We start from the raw sequence: 24,621 nt of genomic DNA, 5'->3' as shown, positions 1-24,621 counted from the left end.
TCACTGGCTTGCTTCCCCTGATTTGCTCAGCCTGCTTTCTTATACACAATAGGACCATAGGCCCAGAGATGGGTATCACTACCCACAGTGGGCTAGACCCTCCCACATCAATCATAGACAAAAAAAAAAAAGCAAAAACCCGGCCCCATAGTCTTGCCTAAAAGGAGTGTGATGGAGGCAATACCCTGACTGAGATTCTCTCTTCCCAGGTGACTTTAGCTTGTGTCAAGTTGACAAAAATTTAACCAACACATATGTGTAGCATATGTGAAGCCTTAATTTTAGTTGCCTGCTTCACAAATCAATGAGCCAGACAAAAATCTCTTAATACTTTAAAAATTGAACTGCTAAAAAAAAACATACAAAAGACAGGAAAAATGAAATACTTGATAATAAAAAAAGAAGAGGATATACAAATGACAAAGACACATATGAAAAGATAATTAACAGCACACGACACTTGATGAATGCAAGTTAAAACCAGGAAGTAGTGTTACTTTGTATGTATAATAATAGCTACAATGAAAAAAATTGGTGACAATACCCATTCTCAAAAGCACAGGAGAAAGTAAACTATGTCTGTAGCAATTGGGGTGAAAATGACAAGGGCATTCTGCAAAACAGCTTGAGAAGTTTTAAAACCTAAACATGAAACTGCTGTATGATTTGCTAAATTTTTTTAGGAGATTTATCTCGAGGAAACAAAAGTTAATCTACACACTGAAACATGAGCGACATGAGCATGCATGTTCTAAGTGCTTTATTGACCATAACCTGAAGTAGAAATGACTGAAATCTTCAGAAGATAGATAGTTAAGATAGATAGTTAAGTTATGATACTTCCAAAGTGTGGAACTAAAAGGAATGAACAGTTGATATATTATCAGTGGCATGGATGCAGGTCCAAAGGATTATGATCCTGAAATGGGCCAATCCCAATGGCATATATCATGTGTTGTTTATTTCTACAACATCTCTGAAATGACAGAATTATAGAAAAGGAGAGCATATTACTGGTTGCCAGGGCCTGAAGAGGATATGGGAACAGGAGGAAAATAGGTATGGTTATTTTAAAAAGCAACCAGGAGACTTTGTGCAGTGACGGGAATATTGTACCTCTTTCTGTATCAATATTAATATTCTTGTTGCAATAACCTACTCTAAGTTCATTTGTTGTTACTATAGTGGAAAACTGGGTAAAAGGTCTATATTATATCTTTATTATTTCTTACAACTACATGTTACTACAATAGTTTAGCTAAACAAACTGCAAATTCAAATTTAAAATGTGTGTAAAAGAGCATCTACCCACTTTGTTCTTCTCTATATTCCTTTGCCAATTCCTCATGCCACATTTCCTGTTAAAAGTTGGATTGATAAGCCTTTGGAATGTTGAGGATGGATAGCTTCAAGGCCCAGAAAATGAAAGTGGGAAGGGAAACACTCCCTATAAAAAATATAATACTTATTTGAAATCTCCTTTCCATTTTCTCTTACTATTAAAGCCCAATCCCTGATACATCCTGAAGTTGTCTCTTGTTAGTCAACACTGCCTCTAGTGTCAGAGTAGTTGCAATTCACTTTGAGTTATGTATTCCTGGCCTGGAGGCCATGAGAAGATCCTCTCCAGATCCGACTGACTAGAGCAGGAAGAAAAAAATCAGCCCCAAGACTAGCTGCATATTCTTGCTTTGAATTGAAACAGATGTAGAGAGTCCTATTTCAGGACCTCATCTGGCTGGGATGGTGTTCAGGAAACAACCAGGGCTTCTCTAGCCTGAATGTCAAAACATAAACTGTAGAAATCTTTTCAAACAAAAATTATGTTGGGCTGCAACACTAATTAATGTTCAGCCTAGGCGTTGAAAGAGATCTGAGGTCTTTATATTGGGTTTTGTGGTTTCTGCGGCCTCAGACATGTAACTGGCTGTGGTGTGATTATATTCCTCCATTCCCAGAGTTGTGACTAGACTCTGGTTTCTTAGATCTGTTGCAGAACCTGAAGTGGAGGTTCATTATGAGAGCTGTTGGACAGCAGATATACACGTTTCCTTTGTGGAATTATATAGTTAAATAGCTACCTTATAGTTTGCTGTTGTATACAGTAGAAGGAACTCAGGAAGATTGATAATCATATTTAGCTCTTCTGTATACAGGGTTTTTTTCAGTTCTAAAAGTGCCATTCTGTCTGGGGACAGGCCAGACAAGGGAGTGGAATGACGGACTGCATTCTCTATGTGTGTTGGCACTGGAGGACTTCCTACCAAGTTCAGGAAGGAACAGCAGCTGAAATACTAAAGATGTTCTTCCTTCTTATGTTTGTAGAGGATGTCTGTCTTGTATCTCCAGGAAGCTGGAATGCCCTTTTCAGGCAAAAATCTGCATTCCCAACCGCCTTTACTCATTGTCTCTCACTCTCTCATCTAAGTCTTATTTCCTCTATCATTTTCCCTTTTACCTCTGAGGGCATTGTCAAAGAATACACAGGGAGGGGTGAGGAAAGACTGCTTTCTAGGCACTGTACCATTTATTAGACACTTCCTTTCCAAATGCCAGTAAAGCCAAGTCCCAGGAATTTCCAAAGATGAGTGGATCTGTGGTTATTTCTTAGGCAATACTGCCTCTAGTGTTAGAATTGTTTCATGGCTTCTTGAATCGGGCACTGACAAGAACCTACTGTCCAGGAGAGTCCCTGAACACAGCAGGAATGAACTTCTATGAGCTAGCATCTTAGGAGAAAAAGGAAAAGTCAGTACAAAGTCCACAGAAGTGCTGACATTCAAGCGAACGTACTTTGGCATCTGGGTAGCAAAGAAGAGAAGCATGTTGCTTGTACTAACCAATAGTTAAATGGAGTAAGATAATTCATGTCTGACCAGAGGGTCCATCATGTGATTTGAGAGGTGGATGTCATAGTCATTTTGGAAGGATCAGAGCTGGTGTGGAATGTACTTTGTGACAGAATGGAAAGGGAAGCACCAGGCTTGGTGGCCACTGTATGCTTAATAAAGACAGCTTCTAGCTCACCTCCTGGTTGAAGGACTATGAGCAAGAGAGTGGAAAGAGGCATCCAGTCCGTCTATGACTTCAATGTGTTTTGTTTGAGAATAATATAATACAAAAAGTTGCAGTGGGCATAGTAAGAGGTCTCCTGTAGGTGGGGTTCTTTTTAGTATTCCGTTAGTAGGGATATATGAGTTATGATTTTATTTGAATTTCAGAAAGGCGATAAAATGAGTATGAGGAAAATATTGTATTTTACAGTAATTTTTCTTCACAGGTTAGAACTTCAGGCTTATTATATAAACATCCCGCTTTGTTTTCAGCCAACTCCATTTATTAGATAGAAATATACATAGTCTATGATGTGCAATGTGTGTATATTAGACAGAAATATAGTCTATGATATGTGGTCTAGGGTAACAAGATAGAGAAAACCCTTTATGAATAGCAGATAACAGTCTGAGGACCTGGGCATGGACAAACATAAATGGACTCATGGGGTGTTAGATAGATCTTTTGTATTTAGACCCCAAATCAAGAATTTGCCAGTTGTATGATTGCTGAGAATCTGTGGGGAGCCTATTCCAGTTCAGTCTTTTGAGGCAACATGTAGTAAGCAACAAAGAAGCAGTCACCAACTTGCACCTCAGCTTCATACACACCACACAATTGGTGTGGAGATTAATAGAAAAGTTGTTAGACTCCCCCCCCCCCCGAAATGTCCCTGTATACCAGGCCTTTTCTTTTGGGCCACCAACCAGCTTACAAATCATGATACAGAAACTTCTTATTAGTTATGAATGCTTGGCCTGACTTAGGTTCATTCCTGGCTAGCCCTTTTAACTTAAAATTACCTGTTTCTCTTTATCTACCTTTTGCCTTGGGGTGTTTTAGATTTTCTCTCTGTATGTCCTACTGGCTGGTAGCTTCCTGCCTGGCCCTGGGCATCTTCCTCATTCTCTCCTCTCTCCTTCTTCTCTTTTGAGCCTAGATTTCTCCTACTTATTCTCTCTGCCTATGTAGGGACCCATAGATGTGAGCCTGTTCCATCTTGACTGGAGGTCAGAGAATTTGAGCTTATTTTTGCTCTTTCATAGCCATTGACAACAGATGTGGCTACAAATCCTGACCTAGGGTGTGGTTACTGGGTGTTTCCGATATTAAGATGACGCATAGAGGTGAATCTGCTCCACCCTATTCCTGCTCCTTCCTTTTAAATAGGAGGTTTGGGGTAGGGAGTGACTGCCTAGAGGATACTTGATTTAGAATGTGTTTGCTGCATATTTCTGCTCAGAATATCAAATGCTTTACCCAGGAAATAATGGCTTGATGTCTCAAATATTTAAGTAAGTAACTGTTCTGGTTGTCCTTTGTATCATGTTAAAACAATCTTTTTCTTTCTTTCTTTTTTTTTCTTTTTTGGTTTTTTTTTTTTTTTTCGAGACAGGGTTTCTCTGCGGCTTTGGAGCCTGTCCTGGAACTAGTTCTGTAGACCAGGCTGGCCTCGAACTCACAGAGATCCGCCTGCCTCTGCCTCCCGAGTGCTGGGATTAAAGGCGTGTGCCACCAATGCCCGGCTCTTTCTTTCTTTCTTTCTTTCTTTCTTTCTTTCTTTCTTTCTTCTTTCCTCCTTTTGGGGCATAAAAGCACATGAAAATTAAATGTGGGCCAATTCAGTATTCACTGAGTTGCCCTCCTGGTACTATCCTATGTCTCTGTGTTTTTTTCATATCTCTGTTACTCCTACCTAACATGTCTAATCCCCACGCCCCTGTCATGGAATGACCACAACAGAAGCCACCCCAAAATGTGGCCTACAACATGCCTGCCAGCCCAACTTACCCTTCTTCTGCCTAGCTGTTGGCTGTTCAACTCTTTCTTAAAGTAATCAGGTGCTTTAGGCAGGGAAAGCCAAACAAATGCAACACATAATTAAACAAATGCAGCAGAAGCAAAAGGATAACAGCTTTACACAGTTAAAGGAATATTCTGCAGCAAAAACAAATGTAACACATCTTTACCTAGTTGAAATAATATTCCACAATATCCCTGCATAATTTATTTGTCTTGGTGGTTTGGTGGTTCTCATTGGGTTTATGAATAAGTCTCCCACTCACATGTACAAAAAAATTAATATTTAAGGACATATTTTCTTGTGTTTTAATCAAACTTCTGAATGCTTCAGGTTTTAAACCTCATAACACCCTCTTTCTGGAGTAGAAGCAGTCAGAGGAGAATCTGAATTTCTAAGACATGGCACATTGGATCTAGTCCCAGATTTAGCATTACAGAGAGTGGTACCTAGGGGAATTTCCTTAGGTATTTTTCTTCTGCTCCCACCAAGACATTTAAGGAATCTGATCTGCATGTTCCTCATGAGTTCTCTTAACATTTCCCTGAAAAGTTCTTTAAAATTTCCCATTGTCAATAAATTGTATAGATCCATTCTTTTTGTGTGAGCTAGAACTTCTTTAGCAAAGTGTCTAAAGAGTATAAACTAGGTAACAGAGTTCCCTCCATGATTTGGTCCTTCGTTCTAGTTTGTAGTATCTACAGTCGTGCACTGAGTCTTCCTCCTCTTGTCAGCACCATTATTTCCGCAGTTAGGCTTCCATGCCCCCTTCACTCCCCCTCTGTGCATGTGTGTGTGTAGTCTGTGTCATTAAGAATAGTGAAAAATAAGAATAAGCTATACCATAGAAGATCATTCCTTGGTTTGTAGAAAGGAGAAAATTGAAGTGGATAGAAACTGTTTTATTTGATATTTAGTTGTTTGAGAAGATCAGGGTGTAGAATGTGGGAATAGATGACAGTCTATGGAGGAGGGCCGTATTTATTAATAATTCATCTTTTACTCATTCGTTCTGTAAGGCTGTTAAATATTATCATTTACAAATAAAAAGCATAGAGCCTCTGCTTTCAAAGAGACTAAACTGTAAGGAAGTATAATCATAAAGCTCAACACTTGAGTTTACTCATTCTAATAATATTAAGCAATACTAAATGCTGTATTCCATGCTCAGAATGGAACTAAGTGTTCTACATTGGGCTTTTTATTTGTTCATCACAATATTGTGGGGGTCTCTGCAAGCACCAGGGCAGAGTAACGATACACATGAGGCAAGAAGGAAGCTTGGTTCAATACAACTCAGTATCCAGTGTTGGTTCAAACTTGGAGTGTGTGACACCAGGCAGGTTACTGTGTGCATATTTAAGTACAGTACAATTTGGAAAAAAGTTTCCTGTATTACACAATTCCATATGTACAATGAAGCACATTTACATAAAATTTTTCTCAAAGTACATGTCACTTCTTTCATGAAAATGGGTTTTGGAGATAGACTACATACGTTATCTTAAGGGCCTGCTGGAGATCTAGCCTGGTCTCAGTCATATGGATAGTGCAGAGGTCATCTGTACTATTATCCACCTCCATTCCCAGCCTTCATGGCAGAAAACAGGCTATACATCTCTTCTTTTGAAGAGACAACCCTGTGTGTTTAACATTCCTGTTTTCTCTAGTGCTTATCAGTGAGCACAAGGACCTTGTGTCTATCTACATATCCTCATTTCTAAGTTTTTGAAGACAAAATAGTGGCTGTAATGGAGAACATGGTTGAATACATTCCCTCTATGGCTTGTCTAATTAATATAGGCAAGCATAAGAAAATTATAAGAATAGATAACATAGGACCAAAGAAAGGGAAAAGTTATCTTAGGCAGATGGCCACTCAAATGCCACTTTAGAGAGATTTTGTCTATCTCTTTATGCATTAACTTTACCACCAATATTATGATAAAACATGACACAGTAAAGGGACACACAACAGGAAATTGTTGACAACCAAGATTATGCTTAAGCACCAGATAATCTATAGAAGATCTATTTTGAAAAAACTGTGTTCCTCAATTTACCCATCTGCAAACAGAGACTACCCTTTTGTTTCAGGCAGCCCAGACCTGAATAATCACACAGAAACTATATTAATTACAACACTGTTTGGCCTATTAGCTCAGGTTTCTTATTAACTATTTCTTACATCTTAAATTAACCCCTTTCTATTATTTTGTATTTTACCACAAGACTCGTGGTTTGTTACCTCTTGCTTCTTGGGTGGTTACATGGCATCTGCCTGGATCCGCTTTCTTTCCTCCTCTATCTCTCCTTGGATCTGCCGCCTTATTATATTCTGCGCTGTCATAGGCCAAAGAAACTTCTTTGTTAACTAATGGTAATAAAACATATTCACAGCATACCGAGGGGAATCCCACCTCACCCATCTTTTGGTTGATTTTTCTTAATATTAGTAATACTAGTAGTTTTTACTAATCGTACAAGGAATCTTTGAGATCTCTCTTTGTATTCCATAAAGATTCCTGGGATAGGAGATGAAAGAGCTTTTGTGGCTGCAACCATTACAAGATCGAGTAGGTGCAAAGAATCACCGCAATTCTTGGGGAGAGCCTTCTTAATTCTATTGATCGTTTGCAAAAATTTACTGAAAAAGTAGGTATAATATGGCCTACCCCAACTTATAACCTGCAGGAAGGTCAGTATAAGTAGCATTTCCATAAAAAAGTCCATTCCAAAGGCAGTTGTTTATCAGACAGAAAGGTATGATTAGAGGTGGAATGGCGGTAAGTAGGGATTTGAGTACATTTAAAGCATAAACAATGTGATAGAAAACACCACTGACGGGAATATCTGTGGTGAGCCCACAAGTATTATACAGTCAATGTATAGCTAACAACACATCTACTGGACTATCCACGGGAAGTGTACATGCACACTCTACCTGGAGTAAGCCATTTTTGCAGCGCTATGGGGACATCTATTTTTTGGATAAGTCACTATTAATTCTGTAAAAATCTTGTGAAATCATGGCGTTTATCCCTTCTATAGTATTCTAAAAGTGTATAAACCTGACTTTTCATATAGGGCGACTGGATGCCTCCCTCCACACCATGAAGCCATGGTGTGAAAAGGATTCAGTCAAGCCTTTGTTCTCATAGCCAAAATCTACATAAAAATAGTCCCCCAAAAACCTTCTTTATTGACAGTGTCACGGATAAGAAAGGAGCCTCATACAGGAGGTAACATTTCTGCTCTAACAACAGACTCAGGAAGCTGTGATCTATGGTCTTTTGCTCTGACTTAACAGGCTACTAATACTCTTTATTACCTTTTACCTCGGTTTCAACTAACATAGGATCATTATGGAAATTAACTGTTTATACAGGAAAAAGGCCTGAGTTTCTAAAACTAGCTTCAGAGAGAAAAATTCTCTCCTGCATACCCTGCTGGAGTCAAAAGCACGGTTTTCAGAAGAGATTCCTTTTAACTCAACCAGCGAGATGCTAATGCAAATCAAGCCTGCAGGTTAGAAAAGCTACCAACACTGCTTTCCCAGCCACAGGGAAACTTCACAGTCACACCCCCTCTGAGATGTAAAGCACCTCCTTGCCAGATCCACCAGTTTCTTGTGACTCTGTGAAAATGCATGCTTGATACTATTGTTACCGCCTATGGGATTGTTAACTTGTCTGCATGCTATATAAACTGAAAGCTTTGTGGAGATCACCCACCCCCTTTTTCACCCTTAAGCTTTGCCCATTTTTTTTTACTCTTATGCTTTGTGCCTGACGCCCTTATGCCTTAACCTTATGCTTTATGTCCCTATACTGCTTCTGCGTCTTCTTCTCTTCCTCCTTCTTCTTCTCCTCCTTCTTCTCCTTCTTCTGTGGTGTTGTATGATATTTTATTTTATTATTGATTTTATTGACCTCTACATTTTCTCTGCTGCCCTCCCTGCCTCTCCCCTCCCCTTCAATCTTCTCCCATGGTCCCCATGCTCTAAATTTACTCAGGAGATCTTGTCTTGCCCTTTTCTACTTTCCATGTAGATTAGATCCATGTATGTCTCTCTTAGGGTCCTTATTGTTGTCTAGGTTCTATGGGATTGTGATTTGTAGGCTGGTTTTCTTTGCTTTATGTTTAAAAACCACATATGAGTGAGTACATATAATAATTGTCTTTCTGGATTTGGGTTACCTAAATGTGAATCAAAACAACTCTGAAATTCCATCTTACACTTGTAAGAATGGCCACGATCAAAATCACTGATGACAACTTATGCTGGAGAGGTTGTGGGGTAAAGGGAACATTCTTGCCTTGCTGATAGGAGTGCAAACTGGTACTGCCCCTTTACATATCTGTATGGTGGTTTCTCAGAAAATTAGGAACCAACCTTCCTCAAGACCCAGCAATACCACTTTTGGGTATATATCCAAAGGATGCTCAATTGTACCACAGGACATGTGCTCAACTATGTTCATAGCAGCATTGTTTGTCATAGCCAGAATCTGGAAACAACCTAAATGCCCCTCGACCAAAGAATAGATAAAGAAAATGTGGTACATTTACACAATGGAGTACTACATGGCAGAATAATAATAATAATGACTTCTCCTCCTCTTTTTTTCTTCTCCTCTTTCTCCTCCTCCTTCTTTTCCTTTTCATCCCTTCTTTCATCTTCCCCCATGGAATATGGAGACATCAGGTAAAACGTGCCTATGTCAGTAAGTTTGTTCCACCTTTCAGATCCCATTCCCAAGCCAGTTTTCTCTTGTAGAAGTCTTGTTCTGACCCCCGAAGGAGTGCTGAGGCTGGGACTCAGTAGCTCCTGATAAGTAGCATGAGAAGCCTTATGAGTATTGGTGTTGGTGGGTTCTATTTTGTCTCCTGTTATTTGTGCATAGTGCTTATGAGTGACTCCTGTGCCATGTAGATTTCTTTTTAGGAGCCCAGGAATAGACAGGTCTATCTGATGCTAAAAGACTGTTCTTATTAACTGCCATGTGCCAAATGAAGCCAGATGTTATTTTTTTAAAGATTTATTTATTTATTATGTATACAGTGTTCCACCTACATGCCAGAAGGGGGCACCAGCTCTTACTATAGATGGATGTGATTGTTGGGAATTAATCCCTGGAAGAGCAGCCAGTGCTCTTAACCTCTGGGCCATCTCATTATTTTCTAAGCCATTGACAACAGATAGCACTGTTCTAGGCACAATAATATTAAGCAAGCAATACATCCAATACTCCTTTTTTCCCCCAACATAATATTTTTGTTGATTATTTGGAAATTGCCACACAATTCACCCTGATCACATTCACTTCTCATTCCTTTCAGGTCCACCTTCCTACCCTTGTACCCTCCCCTCAAAAAGAAAAAAAAAATACATCAAGTCCAATTCGTGTTGTTCATATAATCATTGGAGCATGGTCAAACTCCAGTGGCCAGCCCCTTAAAAATAACTGAGTCCTTCCCCACCCTCCCACCAGAAATCATGAACTATGAAAAGCTACACTTCAGAATCTCTATCAGAGTTTTTAAGGACTCTCTTCAATGGCATTTTTTTCTAGACTGTTTATTTGGGGGTGTGGCTTGTCACAGAAGCTTTCAATGTCTCTCATTCTCAACTATGAGTCTGCAGTCATGGATGCCACTTCAAAAGAAGCTTCCTTGCCCATAACAGCCAGCGACAGCATGAACCACAAACATCAACATGTTCTGAGGCAACAGCCCAGGCCTTACCAATGTGGTCCCCCGCAGCTGCTCTGATTACAGACATCTACATGCCCACCTCCAAAAGGCAACATAGGTCACAGCTACCAGCATGGTCTCCCATGGCAGCACAAATCCCAGAAGCCAAGATGGCCTCTGGTGGTAACAATGATCATGAACATCAACAGGGCCCTTGACTGTAGCACAGACCATGGACACCAACATGACCACTGGAGGCAGCATGAACCCTGGGGGGCTTTCAAGGGGACACAATCCATGAAATGAATCATTCTTCATCTCTAGCATCTGCTGTTGCTCAGAGCCAGGGTGATCATGTAGCTGGACAGTGTATCTGGTGGCAGGGCCTGTGAGACTTCCAGACTTTTGCATATCATCCTCATGCTCAGCAATAGCATGCCCCCTCCACAACTGTTGCCTCTTTTTGAGAATCGCTCTATTTCTTCATTTTTCCCACCTCCTCATAACACATTAATTCATTGAAGTGGCATTGCAAACTGCAATGTGTCACACAGTATATTTTTTCTCAGCTTTACATGCAAAAATACTCATAGCAATGAGTCATTGATCTGGGTCAAGTTTTCTGGCTTCTGAAGCACCACAAATACTAGACTATTGCTAAGGCTTATCTCAGACACCCTGTTGTTGCCAAGTGTCAGGGTTATCTTGTGGCTGGGCCGCACATCTGGGGGTAAGATCTGAGGGAGCTTCAAGGTCACTGCACACCTCTCTGACCTCTGTGCCAGTGATTCTGATGGCTCACTAGGCATGGCCATCTGCAATGCTGAACCCCACTCTCTCCTCTCTGGAGCAGGATGAGCCATCAAGAGCTTTAGGAGCTGAGGCTCCATGCTAAGGGTTTGGTACAGTGACCTGTGACTCCTGGTAGGTCCCAGACTAGCCCTACTCAGCAATGACGTGCTTCTGCGAACTCCCATGTACTATCTGCTGTATGATGCTATGTTCCACCATCTTTCCTTCCAATTTCATGAGACCACTTTTTATTTTTTTTTTCCTTTTTATTTTATTTTTTATTTTTTTGGTTTTTCGAGACAGGGTTTCTCTGTGGCTTTGGAGTCTGTCCTGGAACTAGCTCTGTAGACCAGACTGGTCTCGAACTCACAGAGATCCGCCTGCCTCTGCCTCCTGAGTGCTGGGATTAAAGGCGTGCACCACCACCGCCCGGCTATGAGACCACTTTTTAAAAGCATCTTTCATAAGACCTGCCTTTTAAAAGTTTGTTTTTTTTTTCTTTTTTCTTTTTTCTTTTTTTTGGAGATACAGCATGCTCTGCAGACTATGTCTCCACTACATCTGCTCCCATTACATCTCCCCTCAGAACATCTGTGGGTCTCTCAGGTTCCTCAGAGCTCCCCCTCAGGTGCAGGTGGTCAATGCCATCATGAATCAAATCCCAGGGTATCCCTTTTTTCATTTTCATACAACTATAATTTTCACGTTCCGAGCTTTCCAAAGAGTACTTAATTATGCTAAAATCTGTATTATAGCATTTTGACTGATCAATTTGTCCAACCAAAATATCCCCCATTGGCATGCTAAATATTTGTACACCATCCTTTGTCTAGAGAACTGGTACTAATGGATAAGAACAATCCTTGGCATGGCAAAAAAACATCATACTGTCTTCTATTACAGATGGGTCTTTTATCTCCACAAAAAGCATTTGAATTCTGCACTGACAAGCTAAAAATTAGCATGCAATACAGTCAGTAAACAAACATAACAGCATCAATTTTGGGTCAGTGGTATTTTATTCTTGTTGTTTCCCCAAAGTCTCAGCTTGATGAGTTAGATTGTTGATGTCTCCCCAAGTTATCAGGTTACTCATCCTTTTGGACCATGTCCTCTTGATGGAATTGTTGTCTGACTTCAGATGTTTCATTTGTCTGGTAGTCTCAGGGATGCTGTCCGTGTTGAATGCATCAGAGTGGGAACCATATGAAACTTCATTCATTTTCTGGAAAGACACAAGATGCCTCAGTAAGGGCTTTTATTGCTGTGAAAAGGCACCATGACCATGGCAATTCTTATAAAGAATTAATTGGGAGTGGCTTACAATTTCAGGTTTAGTCCATTATCATCATGGTGGGACATGTCAGTATGCAGGTAGACATGGTGCTGGAGAAGAAGCTGAGTGTTCTATATCTTGATCCACAGGCAGGAGAAGGAGTCTGTTTTACTGGGCATGGCTTGAGGATATATCAGACCTCAAAGTCCACCTCCACAGTGACACACTTCCTCCAACAAGGCCACACCTATTCCAACAAGGTTACATCTCCTAATAGTACCACTTCCTATGGCCAACCATTCAAGCACATGAGTGGGGGGGCATTCGTATTCAAAACACCACACAAGCATAACCTAGTCTCAATGTTAGAGGAACATTGGGACCTTTCCATTGCTTAGTTTCTAAATATCTTCATTTAGTATATAATTTAGGCTGTGTCTCCATTAGGGCAAAATGCTTTAGGGCAGCAGGAGAAACATCAGCCTTTGAAGCGAAATAAATTTAGTTGTCATAGATAAATGTAGCATAGTATATGAGGATTTAAGTGAGTGTATATACCCCCTTTTTATTTTTAAAATTTACAATTTAAGCATGTGATAGTGTTGTTCCATAATAGCTTAGTCCTGTGGATTGTAAGGGATATTAGCACCACGACTAATATTCTATAAACTTCAAAATTCTCCCAAGCATATACTAGTATTAACAGGATCATTACCAGTTTTTAGTTGTAGTGGGAATCTTAGAAAGAAAATGTGTAAGTTCCCCATGAAGCAAACTAACTAGTATTTTTCTGTAGCCCCCAGGGCCCCATGCCATGCTTGGGACTCTGTTCTGCAGCTGACTAGTTAGAAAGAGGTGCTACGCATGCCTGTAGTGCAATCTAGCATAGGTCTTTACACAGCTGACATCAGAGAAGGTCCAAGACAGACACAGGAGCTGCTGTTTCAGAAGTCAAGCTGATGTCCACTAGAAGCTTGGAGTGCTGTGTAAAATATTGTCTATAATAGGGGATAGGCTCTCATGATCCTCTAACTTCCTCCCTTGCCAGAGTCCGACCATAGATGAGACCAGGAACAAGAGCAAAATTAAAACAAACAAGCAAACAAAATCAACAAAAACAAAGTCAACTTAATTAACTTTTAAAGATTTAAACCTAAGGCTATCAGATAAAAGATTTGGAAATCTTTAAAATTTAGGGCAATTTTAATTTTAAGCTCAAGGAGACTCTCCTGCCAGGCAATTGGATACTCAGATGTATCTAAGAGATAGTCACAGAAACCCTGACAGAGAAAACAGTGTGGTTTTTACATGCAAGTATAAAGAAATACACATCCAGCTAATACTGTAAATGAGTCAAAATGTGAACAATATTAAAGCATAGCAGTTTCACGGAGGAAAAACTTGCTGAAAAACTTTAGTTTTTACTAAATTATACAGACAGTCTAATGTAGTAGATTTTAGGTTGTACCAAAAATAATTTTAGATGGAAGCTTCAAAATATTCTAAGTCCTATTAATTGTATTTTTGGTTTAACTTCTTCTGATCACCAAGGGAATTTAAGAAACATATAATTATGCTGTCATTTTTTGGCCTTCTCTATTATGAACAAAAAATATTTTTTTGAATAAATCTTTATATTTAAATTGTCTCCTATTTTTCTTAAATCCATACTAAGCCCATTTACATTGTTATTTTTAAATTTTTTGTTATGTTGTACAAAAGTAAAAATTTAAAAAATGAAGTTTCAGTAATCACAAATACAAAAGAATCTCAGTGGTGTTTGATCTCTCAGTGCCTGAAATGAAAAAGTCTCCATTTTGAATTTTGATAGAAAGGACCATTCTTATTTTTCTAAGACTGTGAATGCACCACTGACTGGATGCATAATTTGACCAGGCTTTAGCAGGGAAAGCACCTCCTACAGTCTCAGTAACACACTGCACCAACCCTTTGGAGCAGCCTTCTATTAGCAACAGCTACAGCTGTTCCTGGCTTTTCTCCTAGGCAGGCTTGCATGCGCTCTCTAGAGACAGAGGTGCCACAAGTTCAGCATTACTGTCATGTTTCAACAGAATTGGATTTATTTATTTACCTTTATTTTCAAGGCAAGAAAACTCAGCTGAAGAAGCACACTAAATCTTTCTTATATTTCTACTCATTCCCATCTGTTCCAACTTTCTGCTTACCATCCTTGAAGACCTCAACACCTTCCCTACATTCACAAGCCTTTTGAAACATTCCTTTTCTCTTGTTAGGTCAGTTTAACATTCTCAGTGCATGTCCATCCTTCATGTGCTAATTAACATATGAGGTCAGTTAAAATATTCACTGACTGAATTACTCAGAGAGGACCAAGAAGTGAGTGACCACCCACCCCATCCCACTCTCTAGGCCCTCCATACTGGGGCAAAATCCCGGGTCCTTCCTCCACCTGACTCAGCTTCTCTAGCCAGTCAGCCAGCAAGCTTCCTGCAGGTGCCCTGCTCCAACACCCCCATCTCTTCAATCAGACCCTGTAAGCAACCTCGGCACCTCATGGAACCTTCTGTAATATTGGCCACATGTTCGGTAACAAAGTAAACCTCAACAGATAAAAAAAAATTAAAATAACCCCCTGTATTTTATCAGATCACCATGGTTTAAAGTTAGAATTTAACAACAACACTAATTGCAGAAAGCCTACAAACTCATGGAAATTGAACAGTGCTCAATTGAACCATCCCTGGTCAATGAAGAAATAAAGAAAGAAATGAAAGACTTCCTAGAATTCAATGAAAATGAAGGCACAACATACCCAAACCTATGGGACACCATGAAAGCAGTGCTAAGAGGAAAACCATAGCACTAAGTGCCCATAACAGAAAATTTTTAAATGGCCAAAAGACACTTAAGGAACTGTTCAACATCCTTAGCCATCAGGGAAATGCAGATCAAAACAACTCTGAGATACCATCTTACACCAGTCAGAATGTCTAAGATCAAAAACACCAATGATAGCTTATGCTAGGGAGGATGTGGAGTTAGGGGAAAGACTCCTCCATTGTTGGTGGGAATGCAAACTTGTACAGCCACTCTTGAAATCAGTATGGTGGTTTCTCATAAAATTGAGAATCAATCTATGTAACAGGAGGAGCGGGCTGCTTGTTGGGGTTTCTGTCCTGCCCAGTTCCCACAGTCGTTATGCCCCAAAGAAAATCACACAGAGGTCTCCATAAGTTATAAACTGATTGACCCATTAGCTCAGGCTTTGTATTAGCTCTTATAACTTATATTAACCCATTATTCTTATCCATGTTAGCTACATGGCTCAGTACCTTTTTTCATGGGGCAGGTCACATCCTGCTTCTTCAGTGTCTGGACAGGACTGGGGAGAAAAGGGTTTTCTCCTTCCCAGAGTTCTCCTGTTCTCATTGCCCTGCCTCTACTTCCTGTCTGGTTGTCCCGCTTATACTTCCTGCCTGGCTACTGGCCAATCAGCATTTATTTAAAATATAATTGACAGAATACAGAATTGTCCCACACCAAATCTACCTCAGGACCCAGCAATGCCACTCTTGTGCATATACCCAAAGGATGCTCAATCATACTACAAAGACATTTGCTCAGCTATGTTTATAACAACATCATTTTTAATAGCCAGAATCTGGAAACAACCTAGATGCCCCTCAACCAAAGAATGGATAAAGAAAATATGACACATTTACACATTAGAGTACTATTCAGAGATAAATAACAATGATATCTGGAAATTTGCATACAAATGGATAGAAGTAGGAAAAAAACATCCTGAGTGAGGTAACCCAGACCCAGAAAGATGAACATAGTATGTTCTCACTCACAAGTGACTACTAGCTGTAAAGCTAAGGATATTGATCCTATAGTTCATAATTCTAGCGAAGCTAAGTAACAAGGTGAACCTTAATAAAAACATATATAGATCCACCTGGGGGAGGGGAAATAGACAAGATCTTCTGACAAAATTGGGAGCATGGAGAGAAGGGGACAAGGGAGAATGGAAGAGGTGGAGGAGTGAAGAAGGGGAGGGAGAGGAGAACTTGAGGGAATGGATTAGTTGAGATAGAGGAAGGACAGAGCAAGGAAAGAGATATTTTGATTGAGGCAGCCATTATGGGGCTAGCAAGAAATCTGGTATTAGAAAAATTACCAGGAATCTGTAGTGGCATTTCAACTGTATTTTAATAAATAAAGACTACTTGAAGATCTGAGAGTAAAATAGTCCCACTGATCAAGCTTACAGATTAGGTTATGGTCACAAACACCTTCAATTCCAGTAATCACAATGACACACACTGTAGTGAGCCGGACAGGATCGCCATTACAAGATGGCGCCGACATCCTGTCTTGTTGATAATAAACAACTCCATATTTGGCTATGCCTTTGAGAGCTGTGTGTCCCCCGCTTCCTGCATGCGCAGTGGATGAGGATCCTTGAGCCTATCCCGATGCAGTCTGGTGTCAGCTGTTGGTGGCAGCCAATCACAGGGCGGCCCATGTGCCAATTCCCTAATTAAGCAGCTGCCTAAGAGCCCTTCACCCCTTCGCTTCATGCTGTCTCTCCCCTTAGCTCCCTGCCCCTTCGCTCCCTGCCCCTTTGCTTCATGCTCTCCCTGCCCTTCCCTTCCTGCCCCTCGTTTCCTGCCCCTTTCGTTTCCTGCTCCCCATCAATCAAGGGCACTCCAGTAAAGCGTGATCTGAGTGGAATCCTGATGTGGTGGTTGTTCTTTCTCGCCAGTCGAGAAGTACGCCACAACACACCTTTAATCCCAGTAGCCACACTAACTGTAATAGAAATTGGGCGGTTCATGCCTTTAATCATGGTGATGCACACTTTTAATACCAGCCCTAGAGAGGATTATAAAATGGGAGGAAACACCTCTCAACACACAGTCCCATTTTGAGATTCCTGAAGGCAGGATAGCCATTTCAGACTGAGATCAAGATAAGAGCCAGGGGTTGGCTGTTTTGCTTTTGGATCTTCAGGTTGAACCCCAATTTCTGATCCTCATGCATCAGGAATCCACAAGGATGACCCCAACTAAGACCCTAAGCAGTAGTGGAGAAGGTGCCCAAACTAGTCTTGCCCTGTAGTCAAATTGATGACTATCTTAAATGTCACTATAGAACCTTCATCCAGTAACTGATGGAAACAGAGGCTGAGACCCACAGTGGAACATTGAGCTGAGCTCCCAAAGTCCAGTTGAAGAGTGGGAGGAGTGAGAATATGAGCAAGGAGGTCAAGACCATGATGGGGACACCCACGGAAACAGCTGAAGCCAGGCAAGCACACAGGTAATCCTATTAAGGGCTGGATTAGTAGATGTTTTAAGGGCAACAGAAATGTAAGGATGGAAGACCTATGCAGTTCAGAGTGGGAGGACAGGGGAATGGAACCGTTGTAGGGAGAATCCCAGTATGACCAGATCACATGCCAGGAATGCAGACAAACAACAAATAGTGAAAGAATCAGGGAGGGTGGTTAGGGAGGAGCAGGAGCACAGTATCTAGAAACCATGGGCATAAGGGGGGTTGTTTACATGTTCCCATGATGGCAAAAATTTTAGGCATCAAGGGACATATGGTGTCAAATAGCCCCAATTTAAAAGAAATTATAAAAGACAGCCCATGGCCATTTGGGGACAGGCCTCAAATTGTATCCATTTCACAAGTCTATCTTGGGACCTCTAGACCAGTGCAAAACATCCATTGTGGTAGATTTTGGATCAAAAACAGAGGGGTATGAGAAATACCTTGAACAGGACATCTCCTGAAAAAGGAATCCCATAGGATAAGGCAGGTCCTTGTCCCAGTAACAGATCAGGAGCCTGACGTGGCAGTGTCTTTCACAAGACAGCCTCAAAATTGCATGGGGCCCTGGGCCCCTAAGGCAATGACTTGGAAATTGGAATTTACACAGACGAAGCCAATCTTGGCATGGACAAGAGCAGGAACAAGGGAGGGTATTTTCTTATGACGTGGCCCTGGGCTGATGATAAAAAACAGCCTGTTGGTGGACGCTCCAGATGAAAAGTTTCTGCAGCCTGATAAATGTTTCCACTGCCGCAATAATCTGAATCAGACCAGATTAAACTGAATTAGAAAAAGCCCAGGTTTAATGGATAACAACTCCTGGATGGCTTTCCAGCCCCCACCCCCAGAGAGATGGGGAAAACAATGTATTTGTTTTCTGAGTGGTTTTGAGCATCTCTGGGGAGGAGTCTTTGTATGGCAGGCTTTCTTAGAGGTGGAGTCTGGACCGAGGCAACTCCCAGGGAAGGGGGCTTGGGATGGAACTTCCACCCAAACATTCCAGACTCTCTAGATATATGGATGCCAGTGGCTGGGTTGGAGCCTTAACCCAAACATTCTAGACTCTTTGGGTATATAGATGCCAGGGGCTGGGGTGACACTTCCAACCAAACACCTAATGCTTGTACTAGTTTTTGGAACCAATTCCCTTTGGATGGATAACTTGCCCAGCCTAGATATAGTAAGTGAGGGCCTTGGTCCTTCCTCAAAGCTAATATACCTTACCCTCTGTGAGAAGTGGATGGGAGATGGGGAGCAAAGGTAGAGGAAATGGGAGGAGGGAAGGGAATGGAAACTGGGATTGGCATGCAAAATAAAAAAGATAGTTTTTTTCTTTTTTATGATAAAGGTCTTGGAGAGATTAGTGATACAAGAATCATACCTAAATATAATAAAAGCAATATACAGCAAGCCAACAGCTAATATCAAATTAAATGAAGAGAAACTCAAAGCCATACCACTAAAATCAGGAACAAGAAAAGGCTGTCCACTCTCACCATATCTCTTCAACATAGTGCTTGAAGTTCTAGTAATAGAAATAAGACAACATAAGGAGATCAAGGGAATTCAAATCAAAAAAGAAGAAGTCAAACTTTCGTTATTTGCAGATGATATGATAGTGTACATCAGTGACCCCAAAAACTCTACCAAAGAACTCCTACAGTTGATAAATACCTTCAGTGATGTGGCAGGATACAAGATCAACTCAAAAAAGTCAGTAGCCCTCCTATACACAAAGGATAGAGAAGCAGAGAGGGAAATCAGAGAAACTTCACCTTTCATGATAGATACAAATAGCATACAGTATTTTGGGGTAACACTAACCAAGGAAGTGAAAGATCTATTTGACAAGAACTTTAAGGCTTTGAAGAAAGAAATTGAAGAGGACACCAGAAAATGGAAGGATCTCCCATGCTCTTGGATGGGTAGGATCAGCATAGTAAAAATGACAATTCTACCAAAGGCAATCTATAAATTCAATGCAATCCCCATCAAAATCCCAACAAAATTCTTCACAGACCTTGAGAGAACAATAATCAACTTCATATGGAAAAATGAAAAACCCAGGATAGCCAAAACATTCCTATACAATAAAGGAACTTCCAGAGGCATTACCATCCCTGACTTCAAACTCTATTACAGAGCTACAATATTGAAAACAGCTTGGTATTGGCATAAAAACAGTAGTCGACCAATGGAATCGAATAGAAGACCCAGATATTAACCCACAAACCTATGAACAGCTGATTTGTGACAATGGAGCTAAAAGTATACAATGGAAGAAAGAAAGCATCTTCAACAAATTGTCTGGCCTAACTGGATGTCAACTGGTAGAAGAATGAAAATAGATCCATATCTATCACCATGCACAAAACTCAAGTCCAAATGGATTAAAGACCTCAATATAAATCCAACCACACAGAACCTGATAGAAGAGAAAGTGGGAAGTAGACTGCAACGCATGGGCATAGGAGACCACTTCCTACATATAACCCCAGTAGCACAGACAATAAGAGCAACATTGAATAAATGAAACCTCCTGAAACTGAGCATCTTCTGTAAAGCAAAGGACACTGTCATAAAGACAAAAAAGCATCCTACTGACTGGGAGAAGATCTTCACCAACCCCACATCAGACAAAGGACTGTTCTCCAAAAAATATAAAGAACCCAAGAAACTAGACATTAAAATTCTAATTAACCCAATTTAAAAAATGAGGTACTGAACTTAACAGAGAATTCACAACAGAAGACACTTAAGGTCATGTTCAACCTTCTTAGTGATCAGGGAAAAGCAAATCAAAACAACTTTGAAATACCATCTTACACCTGTCAGAATGGCTAAAATCAAAAATACCAGGGGCTGAAGAGATGGCTCAGAGGTAAAGAACATTGACTGCTCTTCCAGAGATCCTGAGTTCAATCCCTAGCAACCACATGGTGGCTCACAACCATCTACTATGAGAGCTAATGCCCTTTTCTGATGTTCAGGCAAAACACACAGACAGAATACTGTGTATATAATAAATAAATAATATATTTTTTAAAAAAACCACCAATGATAGCCTATGCTGGAGAGGATGTGGAGTAACTGGAACACTCATCCATTGCTGGAGGGAATGTAAACTTGTGCAATCACTTTGGAAATCAGTGTGGTGGTTTCTCAGAAAATTGGGAATCAACCTACCTCGGGATCCAGCAATACCACTCTTGGGAATATACCCAAGAGATGCCCTATCATGCTACAAAAGTATTTGTTCAACTATGTTCATAGCAGCATTATTTGTAATAGCCAGAACTGTAAACAACCTAGATGCCCCTCAATAGAAGGATGGATAAAGAAAGTTTGAAATATATACACATTAGAGTACTACTCAGCAGTAAAAAACAATGACATCTTGAATTTTGCATGCAAATGGATGGAAATAGAAAACACTATTCTGAGTGAGATAACCCAGACCCAAAAAGATGAATATGGTATGTACTCAGTCATTAGTGTACTCTAGCCATAAACAAAGGACATTAAGCTTATAGTTTACAAGCCTAGAGAAGCCAAATAACAAGGTGAACCCAAAGAAAAACATATATAGATCCTCTTGGAAATTGGAAGCAAACAAGATCACAGGGCAAAATTTGGGATCATGGAGGTGGGTTTAGGGGTGGGGGTAGGGTTGGGGAAGGGGAGAAGGGGAGAGAGAAGGGAGAAGGGAAAGATTGGGGAGAGCTTGGGGGAGTGGGAGGGTGGAGATGGAGGAAGGACAGATATAGGAGCAGGGAAGAAGATATCTACATTAAGGGAGCCATTTTAGGGTTGGCAAGAGACTTGGCTCTAGAAGGGAACACAGGTGTCCACAGGGATGTCCCCAGCTAAGTCATTGGGCAGCAGAGGAGAGGGTGCCTGAACTGTCCTTGCCCCACTATCACACTGATGATTATCTCAAATATCACCATTGAATCTTCATCGGCGACAGATGGAGATAGAGATAGAGACCGTCATCAGAGCAATGGACTGAGCTCCCAAGGTCCAGTTGAGGAGAAGAAAGAGGAAGAAAACGAGCAAGAAAGTCAGGACTGCGAGGGGTTGGTCCACCCACTGAGACAGTGTGCCTGTTGTAATGGGAGCTCACCAAATCGAGCTGGACCGGGACTGAATGAGCATGCGATCAAACCAGACTCTCTGAATGTGGCTGACAATGGGGGCAGACTGAGAAGCCATTGATAAAGGCACTGGGACTTGTTTCTACTGCATGTACTGGCTTTTTGGGACCCTAGTTTATTTGGATACACAGCTTCCTAGGCCTGGATGTAGGGGGGGGGGCTTGGACTTCCCACAGGGCAGGATTCCCTGCCCTCTCTTAAGAAGGGAAGGGGGGAGGAGGGGAAGTGGGGGAGGGGGAGGGGGAGGGGAATGGGATGAGGGGAGGAAGTGTGAATTTTTGAATGGAAAAATAAAAAAATCAATGAGAAAAAAAGAAAATAAAAACATAAAAATAAAGAAATATTCAGTGGCTGAGAAATAAAAGCTGACCGCAGTGAGTTTAGACTGTTGATTTGTACAACCATGGGTGGGTACAATCTTTTTTTGTGGCGCATATAGAATTTATATATAAAATATATGCTCCTCGTGCTTTTGAAGAACCATTTCTAAAAGTCTTAAAAGCAATCTCTATGAGATGTTTAGATGTAATTTTAAGCAATTCCCATAGAGTATTTTCAAAAAATCTTAAAAAGGGATTTTTTTGAATAATTATTAATTATCTTTAGATTCCCAGTAACATGCTAATGCAAAGTGCCAATTATTGTCAGTGTGGAACAAATAACCTGCACTTTATTTAGCAGCACAATTATTTATATAGGCTCTTTACCAGTAAATTGTTTAAGATGTGTTTTTCCCATCATTATTGAGTCTATAATTTCTTGTAAATAAGGAGCTACAGATTGTTGTAGAGAATTATGAGATAAATAAATGTCTACAATACCATTACCTTGTTGATATATCATTCCAGTAGGTGATGAAGAGGAAAGAAGAATAAGTAATTGATAAGGAAGTAAGGATTAATTCTTTGATCTACCACCCAAATGTTTAGCAGAAGCACTATTTAATAAGTACCTCTCTGCTTCAGGTATTATATTTCTTATAGAATTTAACCAAGAAGCTACAGAAAGCAACTTAATTGGAAACACATCCTAATTAACATGGTTCAAATTTTTAAATTTTGCTTTTTTAGTTTATTTACCATGAAAGCTAAGTATTCAATACTAATTTAAGTATTGAATAGATGAGCAGGAGAGAAGAATGTCATCCATATACTGAATGACCTTAGGAAATTTTAGTCAGCACTGGCTTAGGTGCCTTATGTCTTATTTGCAATTGTTTCTGTATTAGAAGTTGGGCCTATTTTAATTTTTCCCCATGAAGAGACCATTGATCAATCTATATTGAGTTATTCCTCAACAACAAACAAACAAACAAACAAAGCTAAACTCTAGGGAAGTCCTAGCTTATACAGCGAAGTCCCACCCACCATTCCTTGGAACTCAGATGTTGCACCAGATACTGCTTTCTGCATTCAGCAGACCCCCAGGTAGCATAAAGAGTTGTGGGCCAGTGCAACAGGAAGGCTCTGAATTCAAGTCAGATCACATGGGAGACTGAACATGCCTGGTTCAAATGAGAAGGAAGAGTGGCTGGCCACAGAGTCCACTTGCCCTTCTTTGCCAAGACCTGTCAAGATGTGTCTGGCAGGGAACTCTTTGTTTCTCCTCCTAGGAGGGTACAAGTAATACATTAACCTACTCCTGTTTGCAAAATAATGGACAGGGATTTCATCCCCCTTTTCATGGGCTCTGTTCACATTAGTTTCTATTTGCTTCCAATATTTAACATCAGCAGTTACCTGATCAGGAAAACAAGGATTAAATTTTATAGTTACTTGCACAAAGTTGCAAAGCTCTTATTCTGAATATTTTGCTCCTTTGCATCTTAAACATCTCAAAAGTTATATAAAATGCTTTGTCTCAGAGAACTGAGAAGAACCCATGTTTATTTCTTCTCTTACTTATGGTTATGATTTCTTGGGTGAGTGGACTGAATTCCTACCTTCTGATTCCATTTAAAGAAAAATTTTCTTATCTTCTTGTGAAGATTGAACCCCACATTGGGTACCAGTTGTGTGTGTTTGTGGTGGGGAGGGGGCATTCATTTGGAAATTCCTCTTCAGTCCCACTCCCCATACCAAACACCATCCCTCTCAGAAACCCTGAAAAGTGGCAGCTCCTTCCCCAGAGCTGCTCATGACCATGCCTGTAGTGTATTTAAACTCTACTCCCTAGATTTCTCCTGTGATTTCTCCTTCTCCATCCCCCACCTCACCTCTGTTGTGGGAGCTTGAGAGCCACCAGAGTGCTTTGCTCAGATTCATCCTGGTCCTTTACTTTTAAATTCAGTTTTATCTGGCCTATTGCATCAGCAAAGAAACTCACTACTGGGGATACAAAAATACCCATCAACCCATCAACTTGGTGCCAAAACCCAGGGTTGTATGCATATGGTGGGGAGAGGGCATATCTGAAATCACCAGGACTCGTAGAATAATGATCTACATGAGGCAAGAAGGAAGCCCAGTTCAATATCACTGAGTAGCTGGTGTTGCGTCAAACTTTAGTGTCACACC

The sequence above is a fragment of the Microtus oregoni genome, unplaced genomic scaffold, assembly GCF_018167655.1.
Source record: "Microtus oregoni isolate MIOR12 unplaced genomic scaffold, Mior012 000097F_ref0000449, whole genome shotgun sequence".
Lineage (NCBI taxonomy): Eukaryota > Metazoa > Chordata > Mammalia > Rodentia > Cricetidae > Microtus > Microtus oregoni.
The sequence above is the reverse complement of the archived record's forward strand: the minus strand, read 5'-3'. Positions refer to the sequence as shown.